Raw genomic sequence first — 14916 nt, 5'->3', positions numbered from 1 at the left:
AAGTCGATTGGCATATAACACTATTGGTCTCCGAGCCTCCTTCTCCGAAGAAGAAAGAAGGAAGAAGGAAGAAGGAAGAAGGAAGAAGGAAGAAGGAAGAAGGAAGAAGGAAGAAGGAAGAAGGAAGAAGGAAGAAGGAAGAAGGAAGAAGGAAGAAGGAAGAAGGAAGAAGGAAGAAGGAAGAAGGAAGAAGGAAGAAGTAGGAAGGAAGAAGGAAGAAGGAAGAAGGAAGAAGGAAGGAAGAAGGAAGAAAAAAGAAGGAAGAAGTAGGAAGGAAGAAGGGAAGAGGAAAAAGGAAGAAGGGAGGAGGAAGAAGAATGAAAGGAGGAAGAAGAAGGGCGTAGGAAGAAAGACGAAAGAAGAAGAAAGCATGAAACATTTCTCTGTTCTCAGTTCACTTTTCTCTTTTCACTTTTCATTTCTCACTTTCTACTTCTCATTTCTCACTATGCACCACTCGTAATCCGAGGTCAAATTTGTTTTCGGCCAAACGGCATTCGGCCAAATGGCCTGACACTTTCTTGAAAGGACGCCACTGAGCCGCTAGAAAGGATGTTCCAAGCCTCTTGGAAAATTTATTCCGAGGCCCTTGAAGAGAGGGTTCCGAGCTTCTTGAAAGGAGGCTACTAAGCCCCTTCAAGGAGGCTCGAAGCTCTTTCAAGGGAGGCTTCCAAACCACTCGAAATGAGGCCTGAAAGGCGCGTTCCGAGCATCTTGAAAGCAGGCTCACAAGCCTCCTGTAATGGTGCTTCCGACTCTTTTGAGAGGGCCCTTCGGAGCCTTTTTAAAAAAGGCTTTCAAACCTCTTGAAAGGAGGCTTCCGAACCACTTTGAAAGAGGTTTCTGAGCCTCTTGAAAGAAGGCTAACTATACGAGCCTTCTAGGTATTTTGAAAGGTCGCTTCTGAGCCTTTTAAAAGTATGGTTTCAAGCCTCTTGAAAGAAGAATTCCGAATCTTTTTAAGGGGGAGCTTCCGAGCCTATCGAAAGGAGGCTTCAGAGCTTCTTGAAAGGATGTTTACGATCCTTTCAAGAAATTAGGCCTTCCGAGCCTTTTGAAAAGAGCCTTCAGCCGTGTCACTTGCAATGAGGCATCCGAGCCTCTTGAAAGGAGACTTCCGAACCTCTTGAAACGAGTCCTCCGAGCCTCTTGAAAAGTGTGGAAGAAGCATAGAAGGATGCTTCCATTTGACCTTTCCCGTCAAAATTGTTAATCGCTTATTTTATTTAAGGCCAACTTTCCCAAAGAACCCATATTTTTTGACGCCTCTAAGTTTTTTTTAAATTTAATTCAAAAAATCAAAAATGTGCTGTTTTTCAAGATTGGCCAAACATTTGCCGATTTTTTAACGAACATCGGGTTAATTTTTTAGGCCGCTTCACACGTGCAGCACTTTTTGGGTTTTTGTTTTCGGTTTGAGGCTTCAACAATATTGGTTCTTCTACTGAGATAATAAATCGAGATACAATTTTTGGAGGAAAAGGTCAAATCTCTTGCAACGAAGCAACTGAGCTTTTCGAAAAAAAAATGGAGGCTTCCGAATCTTAAGACACTATATTCAAGTTAAGAAGCATATTCTTAACATAATATTTAACACAGCCTTTCATCCACTGTGCTGGTTGTGGAGGGCAGGATACAAAAGGACATGATTTACTTATCGCTATGCATATGTTGTAAAAGGCTATGTTTTGAAATTTAAAAATTCGAAATTATCAAAACTTTATTAATAGGTTTTGATTAAAATTGTAATTCATCCGCCATTACGCATTTTTGTCCGAGGTACCACCTGGACTCGGCGAAGGTATATGGTATAAGGTATATGGTATATGTACCCCAGGTTGAGAACCGCTGTTCTACAGTAATGTGCCTGAGGGCTAAGCCGAAAACCAACTGCTTGGGGCTTTTTGCGTTGTTTTGTCGAATATTGGAATATAATTATATTGTTAATAATTGTTAACAAGGCCTTTCCCGTTACCCTAATCAGTTTCATTAAAAGCATTGGAAAAACATCAAAGCACGAAAAAGTTGCATCAAAAACGTTCGAATTGTGGTGATCAATGTTGCATTAACATTGCAATGCAATATACGTTTAGCATTTGGAAACAAACAACCAAAGAATACTGAACTATATGTTGCATACACGAAACAAAGATTGCTTCTTTCTGAATAGTTGGAACACAGTGAAATGTTTATTAGTGAAACAAGTTGTGCTGCTTGGGTGGTAGTTTCTGCTTCTAACGGTGCGATTCAAATCAATAGCAATTTATGAAGATTAAATATTTGCCATTTATGTTAGTAAAGTTTAACTAATTATACATTTAAAAAAACATTACGCAATTACATGCTTAAAAGAGTTTGTTCAATCAATTGCGATCACGCTATGTCACTGATCTTTCCCTCAGCACAGTGTAACTCAATGAGCCGAAGATTGAGCTTTGTTGTAATGTTTCCTCTTGTTCCTCTTCGACGACGTCCATTCATTTCACCTCACGACATGTCGCCGGTCTGCATCGGGTTTCCTCATATTTTTATAGCCCAACTTAGCAGCGCATTTGGCAGCTAGGCGACACGGCTGATGATGACGACTAAGAGGACGGACGGTGATATTCCCAACCAAATCGTGTGTATAACTGGCTGGGTTGTTCGCCGCGTCACCACCCGGAGACGGACTGCCATAAATGTAATAAAAAATATTTATACGATAACAAATGAGCATGGCCCATGGAAGTGCGCGCACGGGTTGTTATTCAATTAAGTGATTAATCAATTACTTTGCCTGTTACTGCTGACTATCAGCACACTGAGTGACTGCCGCTGTTTGCACTGGATGCGATGAGTTACCTCAATGCTTGTGGTTTGCCTTGTTTCCGCTTCACCTATGATGTAAATTTTAGATTGTGAGCGCCTACTATTCTGGTTTGCAATTTGAACAAAGCAGGCGAGAAGCATCATCGTGCGGTTGGGGTTTCTGTGGGTTAATAATCATATCACATGATTCTGAAAAATATATTAAGCTCGTTTAGTGGAATGTATTAAACCGTCTAAGACGAATTAAGTACTGTCCATTTAATTCCACTAATTAATTTTCGTTATCTTTGAAGATACGTATTTCGACCACAACTGTGTGGTCGTCTTCAGTGTCTTGTACTTGACTCGACTTGAAGAAAACAATCGCAACTTACACTATTTATACTACGCTAGGTACCTAATCTAATCTTATTTGCCTACTTTATTTACCTATACAGTAAATTACTTTATTGTTTAGGTAGAAACTTGAAGAGCCAAGAGCTGCCATTTATGATCCTTATTCAACAGCGCTGTTTGTACCTGTCGGTGGATTTCCAAACTCTCAGCTACATCGAGTTTCCATGGGGAAGAGACATTTCTTAAGATTTTAATATTTGATGCCGTAATTGGGTGATTTTCCTTATACACATGCTCTGCTACCTTAGATCTAAATTCGTAATGTAATCCCTTATCGTTTTCTCTTTTCGCCTTACTCACTTCCGCCATATGTTCCTTGAACCTTATATCTAATGATCTTTTTGTTTGGCCTACATAGATTTTTTCACATTGGGAACAACTTATCTTATAAACGCCTGCCTTATTCAACATTTCTACTTTATCCTTCGTTGAACCCAATAGAGACTTGTGTTGGTTGCTTCTACTGGAGAATACTAGATCGATGCCGAATTTCCTTAGTCGAGGGCGTAGCTGGTTGGTGATGTGTTTATCATATGGGACCGAAACTCTTTTCAGCGGCTCCTCTATCGGTGTCAGCGTTGTATGTCCATTTCGTCGTAGGGTCCTTTCCTTCTTGTTGATGATCGCTCGTATAGTCCTCTCCTGGTATCCGTTGATGTGTAGCGTAAATCTTGGACCAATTTCAATAGATCACAGAAGGTAGGTTCTATTGGCATTGGCTCGATCAGATGTAAGAATTGTTAACCTCTGTGACAAGCAATGGTTCAGCAGAACCACAGTTGAGGATAAACCTGTAAGAATTGAGTCCCAAACGGACCGAAACGTTGGACAAGATTAAATAACAGTGTTTTGATTTTGTCAAGACTGAAAAGCCATAATGATTGGCCGTAATTCCATCGTATTACATCTCGGCAGTTCAATACTACGGATCTATGGCATCAAGGAATGAGAATAGCTAAAAGCATTTGGGCGGTCAAAATAAAAACCGTGCAGGTGTTCCAAGTAACTGATAGCGATTGTCTCCGCCTTCACCCCACTGACCCATTGGCACCCCGAAGACGGTAACAAACGACTGTTGCTTCGAGCCTATAACAAGAAGTAGACTTCAAACAAGTGACCTTAACGCCTCCTACATTACATTCTCAAGTCATAGATTTACAAGTGTTTGCTCAAATGAGGAAAAAGCAGACGCCACGTTGACTGCCGGGCCTGGCTGTAAACATTGCATTGGGTTGACATTCCTTGCAATTGCACGCTGTAAATCATTTCCGACAGCTTTTACGAGCTTCGATTATGCAACGAAGCGAACGGGCATCTAGAAAAGGGCAAGTGAAGTCGAGATAAGTGCATATAATTATATTCTCTCTATATCCATCCTGTTTTGTTCGACTCATTCATCGAACCGTGTTAGTTCAGTTGTTACATACACCGATCTCATTGGACGCAATGTAATTGTTCGATGGGAGTCGCGGAAAAACAGCACTTGTAGGGGCACATGTTTACAACACGTTTACGCTGTTTAGCTAGAACAATTGAATCAACAGCTGTGTGTATGGCGGCAAGTGCGCAGATTTTTCCACTTGCCTGTAGTGGAACCGCTGGAATGTACGGCGACACGTAATAATAGTCCGCAAACCGGGCAAGAGTCCCTCAAATCACACGCTAATTTGCTACCGTGGAAGGAAGCGAATCAAGGGCCAATGTTTATCACACCCAACACAGCGAACGCGACAAGAGCAGAAACCGAAAACCACCGGACCCGGCAAGAAACCTCAGCTAGCCGTGAGTTTTAATTAAACTCAATCAAGGGAGGCTGATGACGACGAGCAAATCACCGCTTCATCGTCGTCGTTGCCATTTATGATGCCGCGTAGTAGGCTCTACGTTAATTGCTCCCAGCTATGAGGGACATATTTCTATCTTAGTCGTAACCAGCGTTTTGGTCATCTCATCTCTTCTATCGGGTCGTGAGCAGCAATGACAGATATTTAAGATCTGCCGAAAAACAAGTTTGTAGCAGTTTCAGACTAATTTAGCCTAGCAGGAGTTGACACGCTTTTCAGAATTATTCAAATGGTACCGTTATAGCATTGAAAATGTTTTGATAAATAATTGGGAGGTGTTGTCGCCAATCAATCTAACAAATGACCAAAAAAACGTTGATGCGGCAGACATGGATGGTAACGAACTTGAAAGCGTGCACTGGATAATCGCTTAGATTTCAGAAGAGTTTTTACAAGACGCAAAATGGCCTGTGAATAAAACCTAAGCATCAAATGAGATCATAATAATTCTATTATGTTTCCATCGCGAGGTACTAGTTCATAAAAGAGGAGCATGATCTGAACATCGGGTGGAGTCCGACATCGCTGTAATCCGCCAGAGTGTGTGCTTCACGGTCGCTCAAAGTTGATTGAGACCTTTTAAATGCTTCGCCTGTGCATGGGGGGAAGTGCGCGGCTGTAATGACCAGCTGTCGAATTTAATGACAGTACGACAGAGGACCAACCGAGCAGCGCCGCCGTGCGGCAAGCGTCAAGTAATAACAATCTCGGCGGTGCTTAATTATTCGTTAGCTCGCGCTGGACATAAACAAACTGCCTAATGTGGTTTATTGCTTCTTCCATGCCACGTTTTTCGTAGCGAACCTGTTGCTCGCTAGTTCCGATGTTGTTGATGTTGCTGCGATTAGCGATTTTGAGAAAGTGTTGAAGTGTTTTCCTAAGAGAAGACTGATGGATTTGAGTTTCTGCAGGAAATTGCATAGGAATGTTAGACAATGTCTGTCACAATACAATCATAAATGATTTTACCTTTAGATTTATTACATACTCAATCAAATTTTCAATTTTCTATTACAAACCCCACAGGAAACCACTCAAAGTCTTTCATACCACTACTGAAAAAGCGTCGGCATGATAGCATAAACCAAATTTAGTCTATCCTCTAGCAGCCATCGTTGATCCGATATGTTGTTTTGATCGTTGCCATGGTTGCAGCGCATCATCACATCAGCGCCACAGTCAAATGTGTCTGCTTTCTATAGTTGTTTGTTGGCACACTTTGATCGAAGCAGGTTTTTGGCTGTTGTCGTTGCTTGCCGTGCCTCCGATGATAGGTTGGTGCCTGTCACCTTGACTATGAGCTGTCTATCATCATTTCTTATGATGGTTGTGTTAGCTGACAGAGAGTCGATAATAACGCTCCCGTGGATGAGCCCCCAGTCTTCGGAATGTGACCCCTCCAAGGGTTAAGTTGAATATGGGTTCCACAATGTTGGACGCTTGTTTTGAATTTATTTATTTTTTCTCTAAATTATGTGAAAATACTGAAATGTACCGCAATTCTATTCTGGCCCAGTGTGCATTGATGGGTAAATCACGATTGAAACCATGGCTAAATGGCTTGCAGCTGAGCAAATTCGATTGCTAAGTGATTTTTAACGATTGTTCCCGCTAGTGATTCAAACATTCCGTTTTACAGTTCATCCTGTCCAACACGGTCACCGCATCGTTAGCCATAATCGCACTTGGCGTGATGTGATATTCCATTATTATTACCAAGGCTGGATTTCGACCAAATCAACTGAGTCGTGAGGTAGCTCAAGATTGCATACATACGGGTTTACAATTGATTCGAATAACTTGGTTTTTGGTAATTCAACTTTTCTGTCTCGAAGTGACTAATAGTTGCTGAGCATAATACATGTGAAAAATATTTCATTATTCACGCCAAAAAATTTCCGGATTTACATTCTTTACGTTCTGTAAAAACAAAAGGATTTTTGTGAGACTGGAATCCACATTCCACGTCATATTGATAATCTGTTGTCTAGTAATAGTGCCAATGAAAACACAGTGCACGCATAGCAAAAACGAACAGGGGTCCCGTTTGAGCTACGTCGTTAAAAATTTGATACTTTATCAGCTGGATCTTATTGGTTGTTTCAAATTACGAGTACGACATGTTCTACTTCATTCAAATAATAAAAAATATCCTGTTTTTGCGTTTCTCGTATACTAAGTATACGTAAAGGCTATAGGATCACTCAAAAACTGAACTTTAGATATAATGCTCGGGGACCCATAGTGTTATAAACCACTTCAGTGATGAACTTATACAAATTATTTAAAAAAAATCGTGTCAATAAAGAAAAAAAAATTATAAACCACTTTTTTGTACTTGGCATTATTCGATTGCGTTCAACGCATACTCCTTGATAATTTTTCGCTATTGAAAATTGGCCCCATCGGCCATTGCCTTCCGGAGTTATTAACAAAACATTGCTTTGGAAAACAAAATTCAAAATTAACATTTTTTTTTCGAAGACTGCTGCAATGCATTCAAATAGTTCCAAAAAACACATTAATCATTGCTTTTCACTGGGCAAACCATGATTTCGATGAAGGGTTGAGTTGATCGATAACTAAACAATATGGCCGAATACCACTAGGCCGAACAAACCATTAGTCCGGTCATTTTGCCGAAAGGGTCATTTGATCGAAAGGGTCGTTTGGCCAAAGGGTCGTTTGCAGGGTGTCCATTCAAAATCGATTTTCGGATTCCCGGTTTGAGAAACTGATACTAAAATATGATATAAGCAGGTCTAAACAAGAAATCAGCAAATTTTTATTTTGTTTTATTAGAGGGAAGACTAGGAAGTTTTTAGACCCATTCAATATGAATCAATCCCAGTTTTGCCACATGTCACAAGAAAAGGAATTAGAATCCACATTAATTTGTGGTTTCCAATTCTAGAACAGAGAATTTCCAAAGATGAGCCAGCCTAGGTCTGCATGTTTTTTTTTAATTAAGACAATCAATCAATTAATTTAAGAAATTTCTGATAGAACAGAAAAAGCAGAAGCACATTTTTTCTTGAAGGAATTTAGGCTTAGATTTTCCTCTCGATTTCTCAAGACGGAATTAATCTCAAATAATCTTCTAAAAATAACTAAATAACAAGATGATGTTATTTAACCCCTTAAGGGTCAATTTCTTCACCTCCGCTTAGTGCTTAAACCAGGTTTAAACGTATAGGTAAGCACCGCTTAAGATTTAAGCGGAGGTGAAGAAAACGGCCCTAAGACCCAAATTTTTGTTTCCACTGCTCAAAAACACTTTCTTAAATCGATCTTACCTCCAAGTCCGTTTAATTTTCGAATTTTTAGAATTTTGTTTTCAAGATTGTTTATTCTATACCAATCAACTCAGCTCGACGAATTGAGGTGATGTCTGTTTGGGTGTATGTATGTATGTATGTGTGTGTGTATGTGTACAAAATTTTGTAAACACACTTTTTGGAACTTACCATTGGTCGCAACAAGTTCCATTCGACGGGGAATCCTGTCCCATTGTTTGCTATTTAAAATTGGCCAAAATACTATTTTCTTTGCACAAATCACGCTAAAAAAGCGCTCACTCATGTTTTTAGTATTTTTTTGCACGAGAAAGGCACCAACACCGCTAGGTGGATTAATCAGGGTTTTTGTATATAAATCGTATTTTGGCCATAACTTTTGATCCCATAGTCCGATCTGGCTAATTTTCAATAGGAAACAATGGGACAGGATTCCACGTCGAATGCAACTTATTACAAACAAATCGGATCAAGAAGTGTCCAAAAGATGAGTGAGTTTTATTTTACGCACACACATACACACAGACAGACATCACATCAATTCGTCGAGTTGAGTCGATTGGTATATAATACTATGGGTCTCCGGGCCTTCTATCACAACATCGTCTTGGAAGTGAATACATTGCCTTTTCGTTACACCTTGGTGTACAAGAAAGGCAAAAAGTTCATAACTTTGGTAATGAATGTTTATGATTCGATACCTCAATTTCCCGATTGGTTTCATGATTTTCCTCATTTTTCCCGGTCGGGTCCAATTCCCGGTTTTTCCCGCCTTTCCCGATTTTCCCGACTGGATGGACACCCTGCGTTTGACCAAAGGGTCGTTTGGCCGAAAGAGTCATTAGGCCGAGAGACTTATTTGACCGAAAGGGTGATTTGACCGAAAGGGTCATTAGGCCGAAAGCATCATGTGGCCGAAAGGGTCGTTTGGTCAAAGGGTCGTTTGGCCGAAAGGGTAATTTGACCGAAAGGGTCATTAGGCCGAAAGGGTCATTTGGCCGAAAGGGTCATTTGACTGAAAGGGCCATTTAGCCGAAAGGGTAATTTGGCCGAATAGGACATTTTGCCGAGACCAAATAGGTCATTTGAAAAGTGAGAATTGAGACGTCTCATTTCTCACTTCTCATTTCTCACTGTACAAAATGAGAAGCGCGAAGTGAGTAGTGAGACGTCTCACTATTCACTTCGAGCTTCCTACTTTCTACAGTGGGAAGTGAGAAATGAGACGTCTCACCACTCACTTCTCATTTCTCACTGCTCACTGTAAAAAGTGAGAAGCACGACATAAGTAGTGAGACGTCTCACTACCCACTTCGCACTAATCACTTTACACCGGGAAGAGAGTAGTGAGACATCTCACTTCTCACTCTTCATTTTTCTCTTCCCACTGTAGAAAGTGAGAAGCGCGCAATGAATAGTAATACGTCTCACTACTCACATCACGCTTCTCATTTTTACAGTGAGAAGTGAGACATTTGGCCAAACGGCAGTTGGTCGAACAGTATTCGGCCAAACGGCACTTCCCCTGGGGTTCCGAAAACCATTCTCCCGAAACCCATTCGCCCGAATGAGCCAAAAGCCCGAATGCCATTCGTTCGCCCGAATAGGCCAAACGTCCGAATGCAATTCGCCCGAAAGCCCTTGAAATGAAAAAAACCCCGATCACCGTCAAAAAGCTCAACCTGGCTTGTACGACGTAACGAGCCCTTCTAATTTTATGTTCTTCTCAATGGTTTTTTAAGCTGCTTTGCTATCGGCTGGGTCCGAAGCGACCGCAAAATATCAGTGCTAGCTATTCATTCTTCTAGCTGAAATTGCTTTATTGTAAAAGGGAGGATTACCCTGTTCTAGCACCTAGCTATGCCATCCCACAACATGATTGGAGGTCCGTGGAATATTTTGCGCCAAACTTCCATGAACTGACCATAATGAAGGCGGAAATAGAGGACCGCGACTGTTTTTTTGCTTTTCGTTTGGCGACCATTAATGTAAAATTCACTCAAATAGTTCAAAAAATCACAGAGAGGCTCTGGGATCGTTTTTCGCAATTCTTAAAATGCATTTGGAATGTCTTGACTCGGCAAAAATGCCAAAGCAACAACTTTCGTATACGCAAGTTGGAGAGTGTAATATTTGGAATAAATGGACTTCAGTTGAATGTGCATTAGTTTTCTGAAACTTTGGTTTAGCATGAGCATGATTGATCGCCCACGGTGGCTACTCCGCTATTGTCAGGTCAGCTGTAACTACACAGAGCACCAACAGATGAAGTTTGGGACTAATATCATCTTCAATGTGTAAGAACTGATGAGCCCAAAAAAAAAACAATACCAGCGCCGGCCATGTCCGAATGCAGGTCAATTAAGGAATAAGTAGGGAATTGTTGACGTGATACTCGCTTTGGTAGAAGCCGCCGAGTCATCTGCACTTCCACGAGAAATCACTGGGATGTTGGATATATGAGGTAGGGAGTCCACACTTGACAGGGCTCGTTTTGGTAAACGGTCTGCCGTGTATAGCGTGTAGTTTGAATTAAAACAAAAACTTTCTGATCAATTTACTCACCCGCGCAAAGCAGAACAAAATTTCGTTAACCGGCCGATCGTTTTACTTTCTGCACAAAGCAGAACAAAATTTCTAAGACCGGCCAATCCGCTTACTGGAGAAACACGACTCTTTCTGAAGAAACTTTGGTTAAGGTGAAAAAAGCAACCGTGAAGATTGGTTCCAAAGAAAAATCCTTTAACAGAATTTATTTCTGCTATTTCGAAATCCAATAGAATATGTTCTAGCTCAATTTCGCATTGGCATTTCTCCGCAATTTCTTCCAGCGCACTGAAAGCTGAGTCATAGACTCCCTATTTTTTCCTCGCTAGCATCATATAAACCAAATGAACAAAACGTCGATTTTCTTCACCTACACTTCCATGTATCTTGAAAATTTGAGAAAAGTGTTGTGGAGCCATGTTAAAAGTTCCGTCCATAATCCAAATTGCCGATTTCGATAGCACTTTGATGTGTTGTGCCGAAACAAACAAAAGGATCCACCATCGTAATCAACCACAGACTGCAAGAAGAGCTCCCCATCCAGATTTACTTTATGGCGTTCTTCGATATGATCGAAATCATCACATTCCAGTGACCAGTCCCTGGTTACATATCACGACGTCACCGACTATGTATTATGTGGCGTTGGGCAGATTTGCTGATCAACGGTTGGACATTGAAAAAGAATAATCAATTTACATAAGCTAATGGCTATCAATCAATATTTTCCTTTCCTCAATTTCACATGCTGTTCTTTCTGAATCAAAACTAAGAGTAAAATCTAGAAAAACTAAATCAGCATTAGAATATGAGAAGGAAAAATTATCAATAATCGAAAATTTTGATAATCACCTTAGGTTGTGTTGATTCCGATACAGTTCTGATAACTTTATCAGGTTTGCCTCTGCACTTCGCCGCTTGTTGAGAGAGTTTGGTTCGGTTGCGAACAGAATGGATTTCAAGCGCATTTGAGAGCATGTTGAGACTTGGGCATTTGTGATAATGTTTTTTTTCGGTAGTGGCGTCTGAAGTTATGAACACAACCGCTAATAGATTCGAGATATTATAAGAGAGCGACAGGAATATGTATTTTATGTAAAATCAGTTAATTCGGGGCAATGTCTTATTCGGGCGAATGGCTTTCGAGTGAATGGAATTCGGGCGAATAGGTTTCGGACGAATGGTTTTCGGGCGATTTGTATAGAACCTCCCCAGGTGGATTGGTAGAGGTGCCGGTCGATGTAAAAATGGACGGCCCTACTCTAACCAGAGCCGTCAAGACAGTGTTGACCAAACACGATGCGGGGGACAGAAAATGGAGGTGATACGATGTAGGGATCTGAAACAGACCGTACGTACTGACCCTCTAGTCGTAGAGGCAAAGTCAGAGCGGAAGACCCTGCTGGAGGGCAGTAAGGAGGCGGAATATAAGATCCGCAACCTTACTGAGGAAACGGAGTTGGCGGTGAAAACAGGTGATGAGGCCGAATTAAAGATACGCCTACTTACTGAGGAAAAGAGGCTGGCGGAGTGCCTGCGGAACTTCAATAACGCATGTCGATTAGCGGTGCAATTCCGAAGCTGAGTGAGGTCGCGCAAGTGGCGGACCTGAAGGAGGCTAAAAAGAAATCATTCACTCCGAACAGGAAGGACACTGAAACTCACCGGGAGAGGGTCAAGCAGACTGCTAGCCCTAAGGAACGGCATGTGATGGAATTAAATGAAATAGGACTAACTCGTCCTAGGACAGGTGAAGACATTCCACTAAAAGAGCTTGATAATTTTCTTCCAAAAAATTTAGTAAAATCTAAAATTATAAAAAAATGAAAAATAATAAAAAGGGCCCACGAACAGCAGCACTGTAAATTTAATGTTTAAAAAATTCATAAAAATTGAAGCATTAAAAAAAGGTTCCAATTGAAAAATGAGATGCCATTAATAATAAATCCATAGTTTTTTAGGAACGCAAGTAATATTTAGAAACAACTAGACATTGAACCCAAGATCATTGACTTAGTAAGCTCAAGTCTTTCTGATAATAAAAAAATTAACTCACTGTAACGTTTTAGATGATTTCATCATGAATGTGTTAATCTACAACGCGCTAATCACGGCGGTAATATCAGCTATAAATTAAGACATCCCATAAAATATCCACACTCCATTTGAAGACCCGACTTACCTTCACTTAAAACTGCTACAAAGTGCTCCCAATCTGTTGCGCTGGTGACTTCTATTGTTTTTGCTACTTAACTAGAAACAAGACCCTTCCCTACACCTCCGCCTTGGACGCTGTCTTTTTTTTTTTGCACACTTCCACCTTCTCCACAATTCGTCACCTGCTGACACTTGCCACGTTTTCCTTGCCTCAGGCTTTGTTCACCGTCCCCCCTTGCACTGTGATTGTTACTGCGGCCCTCGATGGCACACCGTTGACAGTTGATGATGACTTTGGCCGCCGCTGACTGTCCGTCCATTAGCGCACCGCACCAGTACGGCACGCCACATATCACACCATCATCGCACAAACAAACTTCCACAAGCTCTCAACTTGTTGGTGCCGTTTTTCCAGAGCTTGGCTGGTTTGCGCTATTTACAAAACACTTTGCCTGAAGCCCCGCGCACTCAGGGTCGGGGCGAAAAAAAAATGATAATAAATAGCGCAGCACCGCTGGACTGATGATGGTTGTTCACTCAGTTGAGGTGAAAAAAGACACATTCAATATTTGAATTTACTTCCCGTCCATTTAGCACCTCACTATCGACGTCGTCGCCTAGAGCACTTTTTCCTGGTTGAATTGCTCCAATTCGTGCACTTTGTGTCAGTGTAGGTTCGTTCCATATGAAATCAAAGTGTCACTACCCAACAGGCTGCTACCACGGTTGACTGCCTCCACACGCCTCATCCAAGTAGGCTACCATATGGTTACATGAAAATTACCGCGGTTGGTTGACATTTCCCTTTGTGTGCTCTTCATCGACCAATTGGCGATAAGTCACGTTTGAGGCTGTTGAAATTCCTCCACTTTGACGGGTTATTTGGCACGTTGCACTTTAATACTTTGTAGCGCCGAAAACTTCCGCTCAACAACGCAAAACCACGTTCTACTCGTCCACGTACACTTCTAGCTACTGAGCGAAGAAAAGCACAAGAAGTTTTGGTGACGTAGCGCGCTCGTCGCCTATGTGTGGAAAATGCGCTCTCCTACGGAGCCCGTGCTTGAAGGGAAAGTGAGTTGACCGTCCCTTCATAATACAGGAAATGGGGTGGCAAAGTTAGAAACGATAAGAAGCGAAAAAGAGCGCGGTAAAGGGAGAAAGCCAGCAAAGCCCCACTGATCCTTAAACGCTCACTCGCCGTTGTTCTGTGCCTGGCACGTTCTTCGAGGTTCTTCGGCCACTTTCCGTAGTAGGCGCAGTACAATTTTTCTGAAGCCAAATCACCCCGCCAACTATTTTCGGTTTTATCAATTTGTTCCACCGAAACTTTTTGCCCTTGTTTCACTTGTTACGAAATGACAAAAACAGAAAAAAAATATATAACACCAGCGAAAACACAAACTGCCAACACGTAGCGCGGTTTTTCAAGATAACAAACAGTACACTGCACTGCCGTGTCGCCGTCGGAGGTGGTCGCGACGTCGCGGTGCGCGGCGGCGGTCGGGAAGGTGTACGAAATAATAGCTTTTGTAATTACTATACACAACACAATGCAATACAATACAACACAACGAACGAGATATTAATGCGTCGCTCGCGCGCGTCGGGAACAAAATCGGAAACACGTCCGCACGCTACAGAGCCATCGTTGGGACTTGCGGGTGCACTTTCCAGCGCGCTGGGAAAAACCTCCGCCATCAGCTGGAGAAGAGAAACAAAGCCGAACCACCCACTCTCTCTCGCTCTCCTGCTCGATACGGAATGGTGCTCTCTCCAGTAGGGTGAGAAGAGAAAAAAGTTGAGTTTTTCTCGAAAAGCTTCCGATTGTCCTGTGTGAGTAATCTGTAGAATCGAATCAACAGGGG

The 14916-nt window shown here is 41.7% G+C and overlaps 1 protein-coding gene across 1 annotated transcript in view; it reads right to left on the bottom strand.

The window, feature by feature from the left end:
- The window catches only part of LOC134213783 (uncharacterized), a 255073-nt gene extending 240380 nt beyond the window's left edge, over positions 1-14693 (bottom strand). Inside the window, 1 exon segment of the mRNA XM_062693109.1 lies at positions 13074-14693. The gene's annotated coding sequence lies outside the window, so the exon portion shown is untranslated.
- Positions 14694-14916: the final 223 nt, after the last annotated feature.

This window comes from Armigeres subalbatus, chromosome 2, assembly GCF_024139115.2.
Source record: "Armigeres subalbatus isolate Guangzhou_Male chromosome 2, GZ_Asu_2, whole genome shotgun sequence".
NCBI lineage: Eukaryota > Metazoa > Arthropoda > Insecta > Diptera > Culicidae > Armigeres > Armigeres subalbatus.
Note: the sequence above shows the minus strand (reverse complement) of the source record. Positions and strands in the feature narration are given on the sequence as shown.